Here is a 15,592-nt window from a genome sequence, read left to right on the forward strand (position 1 = left end):
AATTTTAAAACTAGAGTTAAAATGTAGAAGGGACAAAAAGGTCAAGAGAAAAGCACCCAGCCAGGAACCAGAAACGCTGGGTTGCAGTCCTGACCTTCACCCTTCCTGTCTGTGAAATGGGCACAACACTTTCCTATCTCTGAACTTGGTTTCCCAGCCCCCTTTCAGCCTGGCTCCCATTGCTCCTGAGGGGCTCAGGGGAGAACCCTGCTAGTAAAGCCTCTGCACGCTAAGCTCTGTGGGGGCCAGCCTCTGGCCTGCCTTGTTAATGGCTGCTGAATTGAATCCCTCAGAAGCCATGCTCTGTCCACCTGTGAAATGGCAGACAACAAGACAGATAAAACTTCAGTTTTAGCCTCCTTAACAAAACTTTGGCCTAAGGTGGTCTGCCTCCACCCCCCAGGTGCAGAACAAGAAAGCAGAGCCAAGTCCCAGCCAGAGGTGTATGGGAGGGAGAGTGGAGGAAAAGGAAGGGAGACTAAGGGAGTGGATGGAAACCCCAAGATGGCCCAAGCATGAGTCTCATCAAGGCAAAAGGCAAGCAGCTCCCGAATTAGCTGAGAACCACTGAGCCGACTAGTGCGCAGCAAACACATATCTCCCCAAGGTAGTGGGGTACCGGTTAAGAACCAGACTGCTGATTCATGACCCTAGCTCAGCCACCTAACAACCTGTCTGACGTTGGGCCACAACTTAACCTACCTGTAAAATGGGAGTAAATAGTAGCTACCTCCTAAGGTAATAGAATGCCCAGAACAATGCCTACCACAGAGCTGATCCTAGGGTATTGTTTACTGCTATTACCTACCCAGAGGCTGATACACGTTGTTATCTCACAGAATCTTCCTAAGAAGCCTGGGAAGAAATAATTATTTTCCAGAAGAAAAACCCGAGGCTCAAGTCACACTGCTGATTTGTAACAAGGTTGGGATTAAAAGGTTCTCTATTCTTTCTAACCTCAAGTTCCACTGAGGCAGGCTCCCTCCTAGAGGGAGGGGACAGAAAAGCACAACATCATGGGGCAAGGGAAGAAAGGAAGACAGTGCTCAAAGAAAAGAGGCTGGCTGGTGGGACAGACGGACGGAGCATCTCTTCTTCCCATGCCCTCTCTAGATGGTGCTTTACAGGGAGGATGCTGGCTGCAGGCCAAGGGCCCACTGGGGGCTCCCGGTCTTTCCCAGCAGCGCTGCACTCTCTGAACCTCAAGAGAAATCGTGCTGTAGACCACACCACACATCAGCGGCCATGAGGGCAGAAGAAGAAAGGGCAGGCCAGACTGGGCAGCTTTGGGTCAGGACCCTGCAGAGGCTGTGGGGCTCTAGGATGACCACAGGCCAGGAGAGCCCAGGGACACCCCATCATTCCCAGGCTCCTTGGGTCCTAGGCATCCCATTCTGACAAACGGAATGAGGAGGCTGGGCTCAGAATGGGCAGAGCCACAACTGGCAGGCAGGCAGGCCATACCCCCATCCACCCCGGCAGGCAGTAGGGCAGGCCTGTGGGGAGGCGGGCAGGAGCCGAGAGGGCCAGCAGCTGTGACCACAGGCCAGGCATATTTCTGGCCACAAGTGTTGGCAAAAAGAGACGAGACTGCCTTCTCAGACTGGAAGAAGAGTCTCTTTAGCTCTGAGAAATTCCTGTCCAGTGCCACTCTCCCACTGGAGAGAGTTGGGGCAGCAACGGGGCTTCTCAAGGTCAGCCAACAGGACCTTCTTATTCTGTAGTGGAGCAAAATAAGGTCACCCAAAGTTGGGAGCTGTAAACGGGACAAGAACTTGGGTGCCCCGACACCAACACCTGGTCCCATGGTCTTTTGGGGATGCATTCACGACTCAGTCAGGTCTCTATGGCTCTGCCTCTGGATCTGCTCCCAGCTAGCAATCTGTACTATTCCAGTGGGTTCCTTCAGCCTGTGGATTCTATAGCTCTGAGATTCAGAGTGGCACATATGCATCGTGTGTGTGAGCATGTCTATTCATTCAACAGCAAATATTTATCGAGTGACTTGGGCCAGGCTCCATTCTCGGCCCTGGAGATAAAGCAGCTCACAAAAGAGATGAAGCCCTCCTCTGGTGGGGCTTACATTCCAGTAGAAAGACCTCTGGTCCTTGCAAAAGTCTATGTAAAAGGATCCTTGTGTATCATTTGTGCCCAGACTCTGATAGGTGGGGAATGTCCTGTCAATTCCAGGGAGAGCCACAGTCCTTCTCCGGGCCTACTTGTGCTTCAAGCGGTCTTGGACAAATCACGTGGAAGCATTTGCTAAGCCCACCCCCAGCCCCCAGTTCCTTGCTCCTACCCGCACCCCAGGGTGCTGCTTCTGGCATTCCATGCCCTGCCTCACAATCACTGATTGTGTTCTCTGATCCCTGAGCAACTCAAATATGGACAGCGTCCCTGTCTCCTCCTCTAACTGAATAAAGGGCTGATGGAGCCAAGCCATTGATTCCGAGCTCCATTTGCTCATCTGTACAGTGGAGGCACTAAGGACCTGGATGACTCCTGATGGTCCCACAGATCAGATGAGACTATGAGATGAAAGGGCCATTCTTCCAGCGATAGTCCTTGTCACGCCCCACTAAAATGGCACTAGTGAAGTGCCTCTCTCTGGGAAAGGACTCAGCCATGGAGATCCTCAGCTGGGCTCGCGTGCTTGTACAGGAATTTGGGGAGGGAGCGCGGGTGCACGTGCTGGCCTGGAGAGCCAGACCGGCCCCGAAAGAGGCTCTGTCGTTCCAAGGAGGCTGCAGGAAGCAGGGACACACGGCTGCCCGGGCCAGCAGGGCACCAGATGAGTCAGCCCACAGCAGAAGGCAAAGGGGAGGAGAGGAGAGAAGACGCCCTGGAGTCCCCGTGTCCATCAATCTATCCGTCTGTCTGTCTGCTGCAGCCAGTGGCTTGCCAGGCAGGACGGAAGCACTGCCCGGCCATAAATGAATGCTGGCTCCAGGCTGGCCGCCCGCCCCGGCCGCCTGCACGGAAGGCCGGACTTTACCCAGCAAATCGGGAAGGAACTGGAATCTCTGAACTTGGGACTTGGGCTCTGTCGATAAGGTCTATGGACAAACAGAGGGCAGGGGCTGAGGCTCCCCTTTATACACACAGAAGCCCGGCTCCAGGCTGATACTGCGGAGATCTTTGCCCTTTGGTTCAAACAGGAAATCTTAAAATGGAAAATGAGCTGCCTGAGGAAGGGGTGCGGCCACCAGCCTACAGGGAAGCAGGTTGTTCACAGCAGAGCGTTTGGGCTTCTTGGTGCGTGCGGGAGGAACACAGCCAGCCCGGGGTGTTTGGGAGGGGGCAGGAGCCGCCTGGGGAAGGCAGAAGGCAGCCAGAGGGCCGTGGAGAATCAGAGGGCTGGCTCTCACCCACAGTTATACCACTTATTTGTCGTGTGGCTTGTGGGCAGTGACCACACCCATAGGAACTTTAGTTTTCCCATCTGTAAATGGGGCTGACAACACCATCCACGTCAGAGAGCACTCAAGAGGACCCGAATGAAGTCACAGATGTGAAAGTGGCCTGCAAGTCACCAAGGGCTTGACTGGCAAACCTGCATCCTTGTCAAGACCCCCTCAAAAGGCATTTCACAATCCAGAGGGGAAATCCAAAATAACACCTCCATGCCACCCCCATACTCCCCCGTGCTGGCAGTTCAAAGAGGAGAAAATTGGGAGAAGATAAATAATTAGAGAACCCCAGCAGTCTCCCTGCTGAGGTTTCCAGGTAATTATTCACCTGACAATTACCCCCTCACGTTAATTCTACCTCCAGATCCTTCTGACAAGGTAAATTCATTTATGTACATCCCTAACTATCCTGCTTTGGTAAACATTCCAACAAGCTTGGATGGCCCATTAAAGAAAACAAACAACAAAAAAAAAAAACGAAGAAATGAGGCAGGCAGGAGAGAGAGAAATTAACTCTTGGTCATTACTGGCACTTACAGAATTAACCTTCGAGGATAATTAATGAGGAATCAAAGCCAAGGCAAACCTTATCCAGAGCCAAAAGGGAGCCAGTCACAGCAGGGTGGGAACCACAGGAGGCCCCTTCTCCACAAAGCTCACACCTCCTACCAGTTGGAGCTCAGAGATTACTGGAAGGTTCCAGAACCTTCTGCCGGGGGTGGTGGTGTGGGCTGCACTTTCACTTTCAGGAAGAACCCTCTTTGGTGAAATCACTCTTGACTTGCCTTTCCCACTGACAGACCCACAACCCTGCCAAGCCACCCTCCAACCAAGGCCTGGCCATTTCTGGGCCCAGCACATCTTAGGCATCAATCAATGGCTGCTATATGAATGAATCAGTGCACGAATTCATTCAGTGTCTTAAAGTCTCCCCAGTTCGTCAAACTCCACAGTGTCCCCCCATAGGATTAAGGCTAGTGTCATCTTTTTGCCTTGACCAGAGCCTCCGATTGTTCTCTCTGTTTCCGATCTCTTTCCCGCGCATCCTCTACACAGACTTATTTTCCTAAAAGACCAACTGCAAAAGGGATCGAGGTGACACTTCAGCTTTGGCCACCAAGGGGAAAGTCATGGTTAAGACAATGGCCGCTGGAGTCAGACAGCCTGGGGTATGTTGGCCTTGGGTAAGTTACTTGCCATCTCTGAACCTTAGCTTCCTCATGTATAAAATGAGGCTCATAATAGAAGGTACCAGCCTTCCAGTCAGTGGTTGTATGCATTATGAGTTAGTGAAGAAATGCTTGGCACTTAATCAACATTAGCTATTCTCCGCAGCATGGTTATCATCGTCAACATCAGCTTCATTGCTTAAAATACCTTCACTGCCTTCCACTGTCCTCGAATTCAAAGCCAAGTTCTCTAACATGGCGCATGACACCTGGGCCTTGCTTGCCTCTCACCTCTCTCCCGCCCTCCCTAGTCCAGCCACAAATGTCCTTACAGTTCCCCAAATGCTCCATTCTCTCTTCACCTCAGCTCTTTGCACAAGTGGCTTTCTCTGTCTTCCAGGAACTGTATCCCAGGACCCGGGCACGCACACCCAGGGAAGTAAGGCCCATCCCGATTTGGGCAGAGAACAGGTGTGAGGCTCACAGGGGACCCCACAGCCAGCCTTTCTAAGTTCATGTATCTTCTAAAAAGAGCTCTCCACTTGCTTTTAAACATTCAATGATCTGTTGAAAAGCACAGGTAGGTATGAGTCTCCCCAGTTTTACAATAAGGAACTATGTCCATTGAAGACCAGTGACTGGCCCATGGTCACCACTCAGTAGCAGCAGGAACGGGATCTTGGGTCTTCCCAGACCACAGAATGGGGCAAAAGAACCACCACTCAGAGGTGGACCTGAGCCTCCATCCCTGGCCAAGACCCGGGGCAAATCTTCACCTCCCTAAGCTCCTGGCCTCTGCATCTATAAAGTTGAGGTAACAATGACTTTCTCGCAAGGTGGTTTAGGAAGATGAGTTGAACTGTATGAAAAAGTGCCAAGGCACTGCCTGGCCCTGGCAGTGAAGAGCAAAGGGGGGAATGGGTGGAGAGTGCTGCACTGAGGCAGGGGGCAAGAATCTGGAAGTGGCATGGGAAAGCAGAAGAATGCATCCCTGCCTCCATCCTGAACTTAAGGACCTTCACAGCCTTCACCCTCCAAGATCAAGGGCAACTGGTGTCCTTGGCAGAGAGACACCGGTCAATTAAGACAGGAAATAGAGCCAAGGTTGGGGCTGGAGACACAGACCTGAGAGATTCCACATTCACGAGGAAGCCGCAATGATGGGATTAAGAGAAACTTCCCAGGGAAAGAGCTAAGGATGGAAACCAGAGGTGTACCCAAAACCAGGAGGCGGGGAAGAAGACTTGGGAAGGGCATGTACCTAAAATAAACAATGATTATAGAATGATCACCACAGCAATCAGCTCAGAAATAGCAACTCTATTCAACATTTTCCTCTGAGAGTTCTCTAAGAGATATTTTTATACTTCACTAAAAGAACAAGTGACCCCACAATGCTAAGAATCGTGTTAGGGGAGGGGAATCCAAGTTTCTTCACTTTCCAATGAGAACATGGACTTCTCAAGGTCAAGATATAGACCCAGAAAGCTCAGCCTAGACCCCACCAGGGTGGCCTCAACACTGTGAACGGGTGGAGAAATTAACGAAGAGCTAGCACTAAGAGAGGAAGGGGAAATACCCAGATAGCCTTTAAGTTCACATTTTCCTAGTATGAATATTATATTTATATAATAATAATCTGACTTTATTATTATTTGATCTTATTTTCCAAATGACTAAGCTATTATATGAGTAGAAAAAAAAAGCATTTTGAGTTAAACTAACCTGAATTGGCTCTTGCCACCTCCACTCACTTCAGTTTCCTCAACTGTTAAATAAACGTGATTTTCTGTTGGAATCTCTGTTGGGAGAAGTCAAGATAGTATATAAAAAGTGCTACCCATGTGGCTTTCACTTATGATACGAAATCTTGTCTTCCAGACCATAAAGCGAGTCCAGAAAGATTCAGAATCAAAGCATATACACCGCATTCTCTGACCACAAAGCAATTCAGTTAGAAATAAAGAACAAAAAGACAACGAAGGGCATCTTATGGTTTTGAAAACCTATGAGCGTGCTTCTACGGAAGACAAAGATCAAAGAAAGAACTAGGGGCACCTGGGTGACTTAGTCGCTTAGGTGTCCCACCTTGGCTCAGGTCGTGATCTCATGGTTCATGAATTTGAGCCCCATGTCAGGCTCTGTGCTGATAGCTCTCAGCCTGGAGCTTCTTCGGATTCTGTGTCTCCCTCTCTCTCTGTCCCTCCCCCATTCACACTCTGTCTCTCTCTGTCTCTCAAAAATAAATAAATGTTCAAAAATTAAAAAAAAAAAAACAAAGAAAGAACTAAAGTGGAAATTAGAATATACATAGAGCTGAATATCAGTGAAAATGCTGCACATCAAAATTATTGAACACAGCTGAAACCTCCTTGAGGAGGAATATATGGCTTTAAGTGCCTAGATCAGAAAAGAAGAAAGGTTGAAATATGGTGAGCTAAATATCCAACTTAAGGAATTAGAAAATAACCACAGAATAAATCCAAACAGAGTAGACGTAAGAAAGAAATAAAAATGAGAACAGGGGCACCTGGGTGACTCAGTCGGTTAAGTGTCTGACTTGATTCTTAATTTTGGCTCAGGTCATGATCTCTCAGTTCATGAGTTCAAGCCTCACATTGAGCTCTGCACTGACAGTGTGGGGCCTGCTTGGGATTCTCTCTCTCTCTCTCTCTCTCTCTCTCTCTCTCTCTGTCTCTCTCTCTCCCTCCCTCCCTCCCTCCCTCCCCCACTTGCACGTGCACGCTCTCTCTCAAAATAAACTTTAAAATTTTTTTTTATTTTTTTCTTTAAAAATGAGAGCAGAAATTAGGAAAATAGAAAATGAAAATATAATAGCTTTAACGAAATTGAAAATTGGTTTTTTTCAAAGACTAATAAAATTGACAAACATTCAGTGAGAATTATCAGCAAAAAAAAAAAAAAAATGACCAAAGGCTCAAATAAATAATATTAGGAATAATAAAAGGGATGAAAAATTACAGATAGGGCAGAGATTAATTCAAAAGAGTAAAAAACACTATGAACTTCATGCCAATAAATTTTAAAACTCAGGTAGAATGGGAAGATTACTAGAAAAGTATAATCTACCAAAACTGACTAAAAAAGAATTCAAAAACCTGGCTTTTCCTTTAACCATTAAAAAAATTAAATCTATAATTTAAAACCATCCCATAAAAAAGCTCACAGGCTCAGTGGTTACAAAAGCAAGTTCTAACTAAATGTCAAGAACAGGTAATTGCAGATGATTCAAACTCTTGCAGAGAACCAGAAAGGAAAATGACTCGGCCATTCATTTGATGAGAAAAGTACACCTTTGATATCAAAATGAGGCAGATATAATATAAAAAGGGGAAATCATTATCCCATAAAATCACTAGCCACATGAACCTCAATGCAAAGTCTCCTCACAAAAGTTTAGCAACTCAAATCCAGAAATACATAAAGCTGAATGATATAAAGAAAGATACTGCATATAACCAAAATTTGATTTATCCAAGAAATGCCATGTTGACTTAAATTAGGTATTTATTTTTGCTATTAATCATAACCTATTAAGATGAATCACAAAATCATATGAGTAGTTACACAAATCTCCTTAAAAAGTCAACATTAATAAATGGTTTTTTTTAAAAAGGCTTAGCAAACTAGAAATAGAAAGAAATTTCCTAAACTTGAAAAAGGACAGTTATAAAAATCCAAAGTAAATATCATACTTAATGATGAATAATTAGAAGAATTTCCTTTACAGTCAGCAAAAATGTTGCTATCCTGATTTAAAAATTTGACATTTTTGTGGCGGTCCTACCTCATGCAATTAGACAATCCAAATAAGAAAAAGGTATAAAAATTACCTTTAGTCACAAATTATATGATTGCCCACAGAAAAATATCAATAGAAACTATAAATTATTGGAAAGAACAAGAAAATTAACAAAATTTTGAGTACGCAAAACTCAAAAAAAAACCACTACATTTAAAAAAACATTACATTTCTATAACCCAACACCCATCAGTTTAAAATACAATTTTAAAATGCAGTTTACCGGGGTGCCTGGGTGGCTCAGTCAGGTAAGTGTCTGACTCTTGATTTCAGCTCAGGTCATGATCTCACGGTCCTGAGATTGAGCCCCGAGTCAAGATTCTCTTTCCCTCTCCATTGGCCCCTCCCCCTCTCGTTCTCTTTCTCTCTCTGTCTCTAAAAATATATTTTTTGAAAAAATATGGAATATATTGATGATTCCAGGATAGAGGAGTTCTTAAATAAGACACCAAAAAAGCATAAAACTTTATCAAATTGATAAATTAAAAAACCTCTGTTCATCAAAATATAATTTTTAAAAAAGTGAAAAGGTGAAAACTGGGAGAAAATATTGACAACACTGACCAAGGAATAATAGAGTATAAAAAGAATTCTCACACAGAAAGGAAAGAAAGAAGCAAAGAAAGAAGAGAAAAAATGAGCCATATGTATTACTAGCCATTTCAAAGAAGAAGATAACTTTGAAAGCAGTCAACCTAATTAGAAATCAAGAAAATCCAAATTAAAATCACAATGTGATTACTTTCATCTACCAGGATGCCAAGAATAGAAGAGCCCAACAATAGCCAGCATTGCCAAGAGTCTGGGGTAGCAGGAACCCTTATAACACTTTCGCCACAGGAGCTTAAATCGAATGTGTAATCATTTAACAAAATAATTTCATAGGACACATGTCTAAAAATGTTCATAAATGGCATTGTTTGGAATAGCCAGGCACCAGAAACAACCCAAATGTCTGTCCGCAGGATAATGGATAAGTACTATAACTTAGGATACACTCACTCAAGGAAATACTAAACAGCAGTAAAAATGAACAAACTAGAAATAAACACATCATCATATCACAAACATAGGAGAAATCAAAACTAAAAGCAAAGGCTTCCTAACCTTCCTTTATGTCTTGACTCATCTAGAAAGGCATAATACTTCTATCTACACCACACACCAGGTGATCCACCCAGAGTCACCAGGTGACCAGTCCCCATAAGATTCTTGGCACTTCTGAGCTTGAACGTACACTATGCTGGCATTTATACAGATCAAAACTTGCAAAATTAAACAATATGTTATTTAGTGATGCCTAAATATGTGGAAAACAGCGAAGAGAAGCGAGAGAATGATGAACAGACTTCCCTCTGGGGAGAGAGAGAGGGAGACGCGACCACAAAGGGACACACAGTGTATTCTGCTGTGTGTTGAAATATTTCATTACAACTGTGGGATATGATACTATATGTATCCCATGAACTTAACTATTTAAAAGGAGCAGAGAAAAAAAGACCAGAGGGGCATCTGGGTGGCTCAGTCGGTTAAGTGTCTGATTCTTGGTTTGGGCCCAGGTCATGAGCTCACTGTTCATGAGTTCGAGCTCCACATTGAGCCCCAAGTTCAGGCTCTGCCTTGGGATTCTCTCTCTCTCCCTCTCTCTGCCTCTCTCTCTCTCTCTCTCAAAATAAATAAAACTTGAAAGAAAGAAAGAAAGAAAGAAAGAAAGAGCGAAAAAGACCAGAAGAAAACATATTGAAGCGTTAACCATGGTTATCTTTGAGTGACAGATGTCTTTTTTCATTTGTTATTGTTTGTTTGTTTGTTTTTTTGGTAGTTTCTAATTTTCTACAATGAACATGTATTTCTTTTATAATCAAGGAAAGAAAGAAAAAAATACTTTGTTTCACAAGACAAACCCCCTAATTGTGAGGATAAATACCAGGCAGTTGAAAGAAGAAGAAAGAAAGCAAGAAAAAAAAAAAAACCACTAGGTATAAAAATAACTTTCTCCCGTTTGGATCTTCAGGCAATAAGCTACAATCTCAGGAACTCTTTCCACTGAGCTTTTCTGGGTCCAACACAACAAAATAAGGCAAAAAAATGTCTGTTGACTTATATTGTCCCCTAGTCAGGTAAAGAAAGAAAGAAAGAAAGAAAGAAAGAAAGAAAGAAAGAAAGAAAGAAAGAGGAAGGAAGGAAGGAAGGAAAGAAAGAAAGAAAGAAAGAAAGAAAGAAAGAAAGAAGGAAGGAAAGAAAGAAAGAAAGAAACCTTTTGGGCATTTAAGGACAAACTTAAATAAAGGTGCACTGGTCCTCCCTTGACCTTATTTTTAGATTTACTGTAATTGGGTCTCTTAAAGGCCCTGAAGCCAAGTGCATGGAGACGATTTCTTTTTCCTTCTTAAAGACTCATCTGTCTCTGTGTGCTGTGGAGGTGAGCACAGAGCAGTCCCCCTACAGGCAGGGACCTCCCTTCAGATTAGCGTGTTCTCTGGCATTCGTCTGATTTGGCCTCAGCCCCTTGCTGGCCTTGGCAGCTGCTACATGACGTCCAGGGAGGGGATCAGGAACGTGAGCAGGGACAGAATAATAGTAGCGGTGATGGTCAGCTGGGACTACAGTCCCCCTGATGCAGATGTCGAAACCGAGTCACCAGAAGGTGATGACCCACCCTTTGTGGCAGGGAACCCGGTCAGTGTCAGACTGAAGGCCACAGGTGGGCTGTGGCCAGATCTGCCTTGCGCCTTACCCTGCCACCCTCAGGTCCCGCCTTTTAGCCCCACAGTGATGCCCTACCTACCTAGAGGCCAAGAGCCAGCTTAATGGTTCCACCCAGGAACTCTCAAAAATCTTTCTGTGGGCAATTACGAGAGAAGGAAAGAAGAAAGGAGAGGCTAGAGGAAAAGGACCTTCACAAGTAACAGTTAGTATGTCTTTGGTGCTTGCCATTATCCCAGACAATTTACACTATATGACATCATTTGACCCTCAAAACAACACAATGAATTTGGTGATATTTTTTTTTTTTTTGGTCTGTTTTTTCAGGGAAAGAAACTGAGCTTCAAAGTGGTTAAGCAAATGGCCCAGAGTCTTGTGCTAGGATTTGTGTTAGGATCCTCATCATATGGCTTTGAAGCTTGAATCTTAACATGATTCTTCCTGTGGACTCCCTCAAGCACCCATCATTGGACCCTGAGGAGTCGAGTTTTGCCTCTAAAATTTAAAAAAAAAAAAAAGCTCCATGTGGCCCATCTGCCTCCCAGACATGCAGGGGCTCCTTATTTTCAGAATTCTACCTCTACCCCTGCAATCAATCTCTCCCCATCAAGACCCCCACCCACCTACCCCAATCCCAAGTTTGTGCGAATGCCTGGGCCCCTCGCCCCAGGCCTCCACCCCTTGGGGTTCAAAGCTGTCTCTGGTTTTAACCGCCAGGCTGCTCCTCTCCTTGCGCCAGGGTCCTGGAATGTCTTCTTTTCAGCCCAGTAAGTCAAGCTCCACCTTCTCCGAGAAGCCTTCCCCGGTCTCATTAAATTCATCAATCTCATTCATCCGAGCTACCAATGTTATTTAAGCACTACCAGTGACAGGCCCCGTGAAATAAATAATCAATAGACATACGACTGAAATTTATCAAGGAGGTCAAGAGAGGCTTTTCTAAAGAGTCATTCAGTCACCGCTCAGAAATCTGAAAGATGAGCAAGATAAATTCACTGGAAAAGCTGGAGGCGGGGCATTGCTCACAGGTACAGACGGATGGAGCACCAAGAACCAACACACAGGCCAGGGGCAAAGCACAGCCGGGCCCTGAGCTGGCTGTGGGGACATGGGCACGTCCCCCCGCCGGCTTTTCTGACACTGTCACTAAACAAAGCCGACAGCGGTGCTTGTATCCCTGTCAGAATACGATGGCATCACGGGCTAAAGCCCCTGGCGTGAAGAAATAGCATATCACAGAAATAGCATATCCTTTCTCACAGAAAACTTCTCTCGGGGAGTAGAAGTAATCTTGGACGTCAAAACGTTGTAAGCTTTACAGGCATCAGAGTTTTAAGGCAAATGGTAGGATACTATTATCATCAGATCGACACCAGATGCCTGAGTTCACCACTGTCTGTTATTCGCGCCCATGCTTGAAGCTCCACGATAAAGACTTCACTTCTCTTGCTCACGACTGTCCCCAGTGCTGATGCAGAGCATGCCGCCAAGTGCTAAGCTGGGAATGTTTGTTGAATGAATGTCTGTGGCTATACTCATCTAGTGGACCAATGGTTCTCAAATACTGATTCTCTAAGCAGCAGTGGCTCAGAGCTTGCTGGAAATGCTAATTCTTTTTTTTTTTAATTTAAGTTTATTCATTTATTACTTCAGAGAGGGAGAGACAGCGCACAAGCAGGGGAAGGGCAGAGAGAGAGAGACACAATCTGAAGTAGGCTCCAGGCTCTGAGCTGTCAGCATACAGCCCCACACGGGGCTTGAACCCATGAACCATGAGATCATGACCTGAGCCGAAGTCGGACACTTAACCAACTAAGCCACCCAGGCACCCTTGGAAATGCAAATCCTCAGGCCCCACTCCAGGCCTACAAAATCAGAGACTCTGGGGTGAGACACAAAACTGGTGTTTTCACAAGCTCTCAGGGACTCTGATGCCCACCTGAGTTTAAGAAGCACTGGTCTAGGGGCACGTGGGTGGCTCAGTCAGTTAAGCGTCCGACTCTTGGTTTCGGTTCAGGTCGTGATCTTATGGCTTCGTGGACTCCAGCCCCGCATGGGGCTCTAAGCTGACAGTGTGAAGCCTGCTTGGGATGGATTCTCTCTTTCCCTCTCTCTGCCCACTCCCCTAGTCGTCTCTGTCTCTCTCAAAATAAACAAACAAACAAACAAAAAAGAAGCACTGGTCTAGAGATGAGCTCCTAGAGCACAGGCATTGGCTTACTCGGTTTTAAGTACCCAGCCCTGAGCAAACTCATGAGGACTGAAAACTGTCCCTTCTGGAACTCAAGTCTGACTGCAAAACTCAAGCCAAACTGCCTCAGGAATAGAGCCTTCCCCTTTCACTAGCCCCAGATAGGTGCCCCTACTTTTGCCAAGGATGCCCTTCACTTCTACGTGCAATCAAGTCCCAACTCAAAAATCCCCTCCTCTGGAAAGCCTTTAGAAGCGATTCCCAATGAAATGCTTCTTCCTTGTGTTCCCAGGGCATAGGCTTTCCTTATGGCCCACACCCCATGGTGGTATATGAATTAATTTAGAAATAACTCTCCCTAGATATATGCCATCCAATATGGTAGCCACTAGCTACATGTGGCTATCAACACCAATGATGCTAGGAAAAATTAAGATATGTCGTAAGCATAAAATCCACACTAAGTTTCCAAAAAATGTCACATGCATAAAATAATGTAAAATATTTCATTAACAATAGTCTCACTGATTACATGTTGAAATGGTAACATTTGGGATATATTGTATTAAATAAATATATTATCAAATTAATTTCACCTGTTTCAGTTTTCTGTTCTGGCTACTAAACAAGTTAAAATTGCATATGTGGCTCACATTCTAGTTCTACTGGCCAACACTCTCTAGACATTCAGAAATCCACCATAGTGGAGGCCAGGGTTCACTCCATTTTGGATCCTGACACCCATCCCGTCTCTTGCATATAATAGATAATCAAGAAATGAGTATAGAAAAGTAAAAGAATTCACAAATACCTCAAGGCCTACAGAGAAGTGTTGATCTTCTTAAATATAGATGCACGGATAACAACGTCTGGGACCAATTCAGTTTGTCCCAACTCGAAAGTCAAAGAAAGAGGACAAGTTTGAGGGGAGGAAGGTGTTTAAAGTCCTCCATTCTGATGCTAACCCCTAAACAGCCAGATGATCTCATGCAACTCAATCTTCCTCTCCAATAATAGCTGGTGTGCCCACCTCACAGGCTCTGTTGGGAACTAAATGAGAAAATTAAAAGGAGCCTATTGCAGAGACAATTAGCACTGAAGGAGTGTGAGAAATTGTCCTCCTTTCTCCCACTCCATCCCCTCCAGCTGTCTGGGTTAGGTTTTCTAGAAGGCGACAGAGTGTGCAGACACTGAGTTCTCAGAATTTATAGCTCATTTTATAATGTTTTGGGTGAGGCCAGAAACTTTACATACACTATTGTTTCCCTTGTCTTTAAACTAAATAGGATCCCACTCAAAGAAAAGAATTTAAGCAAGAGGGAGTTGGAGGAAGTGATTGAGAGTAAGAACGCCCCTCCCCCCTTTCTCTTAGCTGCCCAGACGATGCATCTAGTTCCATGTCTAGGGAACTGGAGGAAAAGTTATTTTCTTTACTTTTTATGTTTTTTTATTTATTTCTGGGACAGAGAGAGAGTGCAAGAGGGGGAGGGGCAGAGAGAAGTGGACAGAGGATCCGAAGAGGGCCCCACACTGATGGCGGCAAGCCTGATGTGGGGCTTGAGCTCACCAACCTGGAGATCTGCGAGATCGTGACCTGAGCCTGAGTCACCAACGGTGAGATCGTGACCCGAGCCTCAGTCGGTCGCTCAATCAACTGAGCCACACAGGCACCCCCGGAAAGCTACCTTCTTAGAGTTAGATGTTTATCTCAGACCAGCCTTGCAAGTATCAAGACTTCAGGGGCACCTGGAGGGTTTAACAGTCAGTTAAGCATCTGACTCTTGATTTTGGCTCAGGTCATGATCTCAGGGTTTGTGAGACGGAGCTTCACATTGGGCTCTGCGCTGACACCGCAGGGCCTGCTTGGGATTCTCTCTCCCTCTCTCTCTGCCCCTCCCTCACTCCCACTCTCACTCTCTCAAAATAAATAAACATTTTTTAAAAATTCAACAGTCCCCTCAGCTGCTGTTGATGCAGTTACGGTCAATCCTCGCGATTCCCAAATTATTATTTCATATGTGCAGATTTGCCTGCTTGCTAAAATTTATTTGTAATCCCAAAATCAGTACAATAACCCTCCCTTATCCGTGGGTAATACATTCTGAGATACCTCCCCAGTGGAGGATGTCTGAAACCGTGGACAGTACTGAACCCTACAAACACAATGCTTTTTCCTACATATACATACTTACGATTAAGTTCTAAATTAGGCCTAGTAAGACATTAACAATAAGAGTGATAATAAAATAGAACAATTATAACAATATATTGTAATAAAAGTTATGTGAATGTC

This window comes from Prionailurus viverrinus, chromosome D4 (assembly GCF_022837055.1).
Source record: "Prionailurus viverrinus isolate Anna chromosome D4, UM_Priviv_1.0, whole genome shotgun sequence".
Classification (NCBI taxonomy): Eukaryota; Metazoa; Chordata; class Mammalia; order Carnivora; family Felidae; genus Prionailurus; species Prionailurus viverrinus.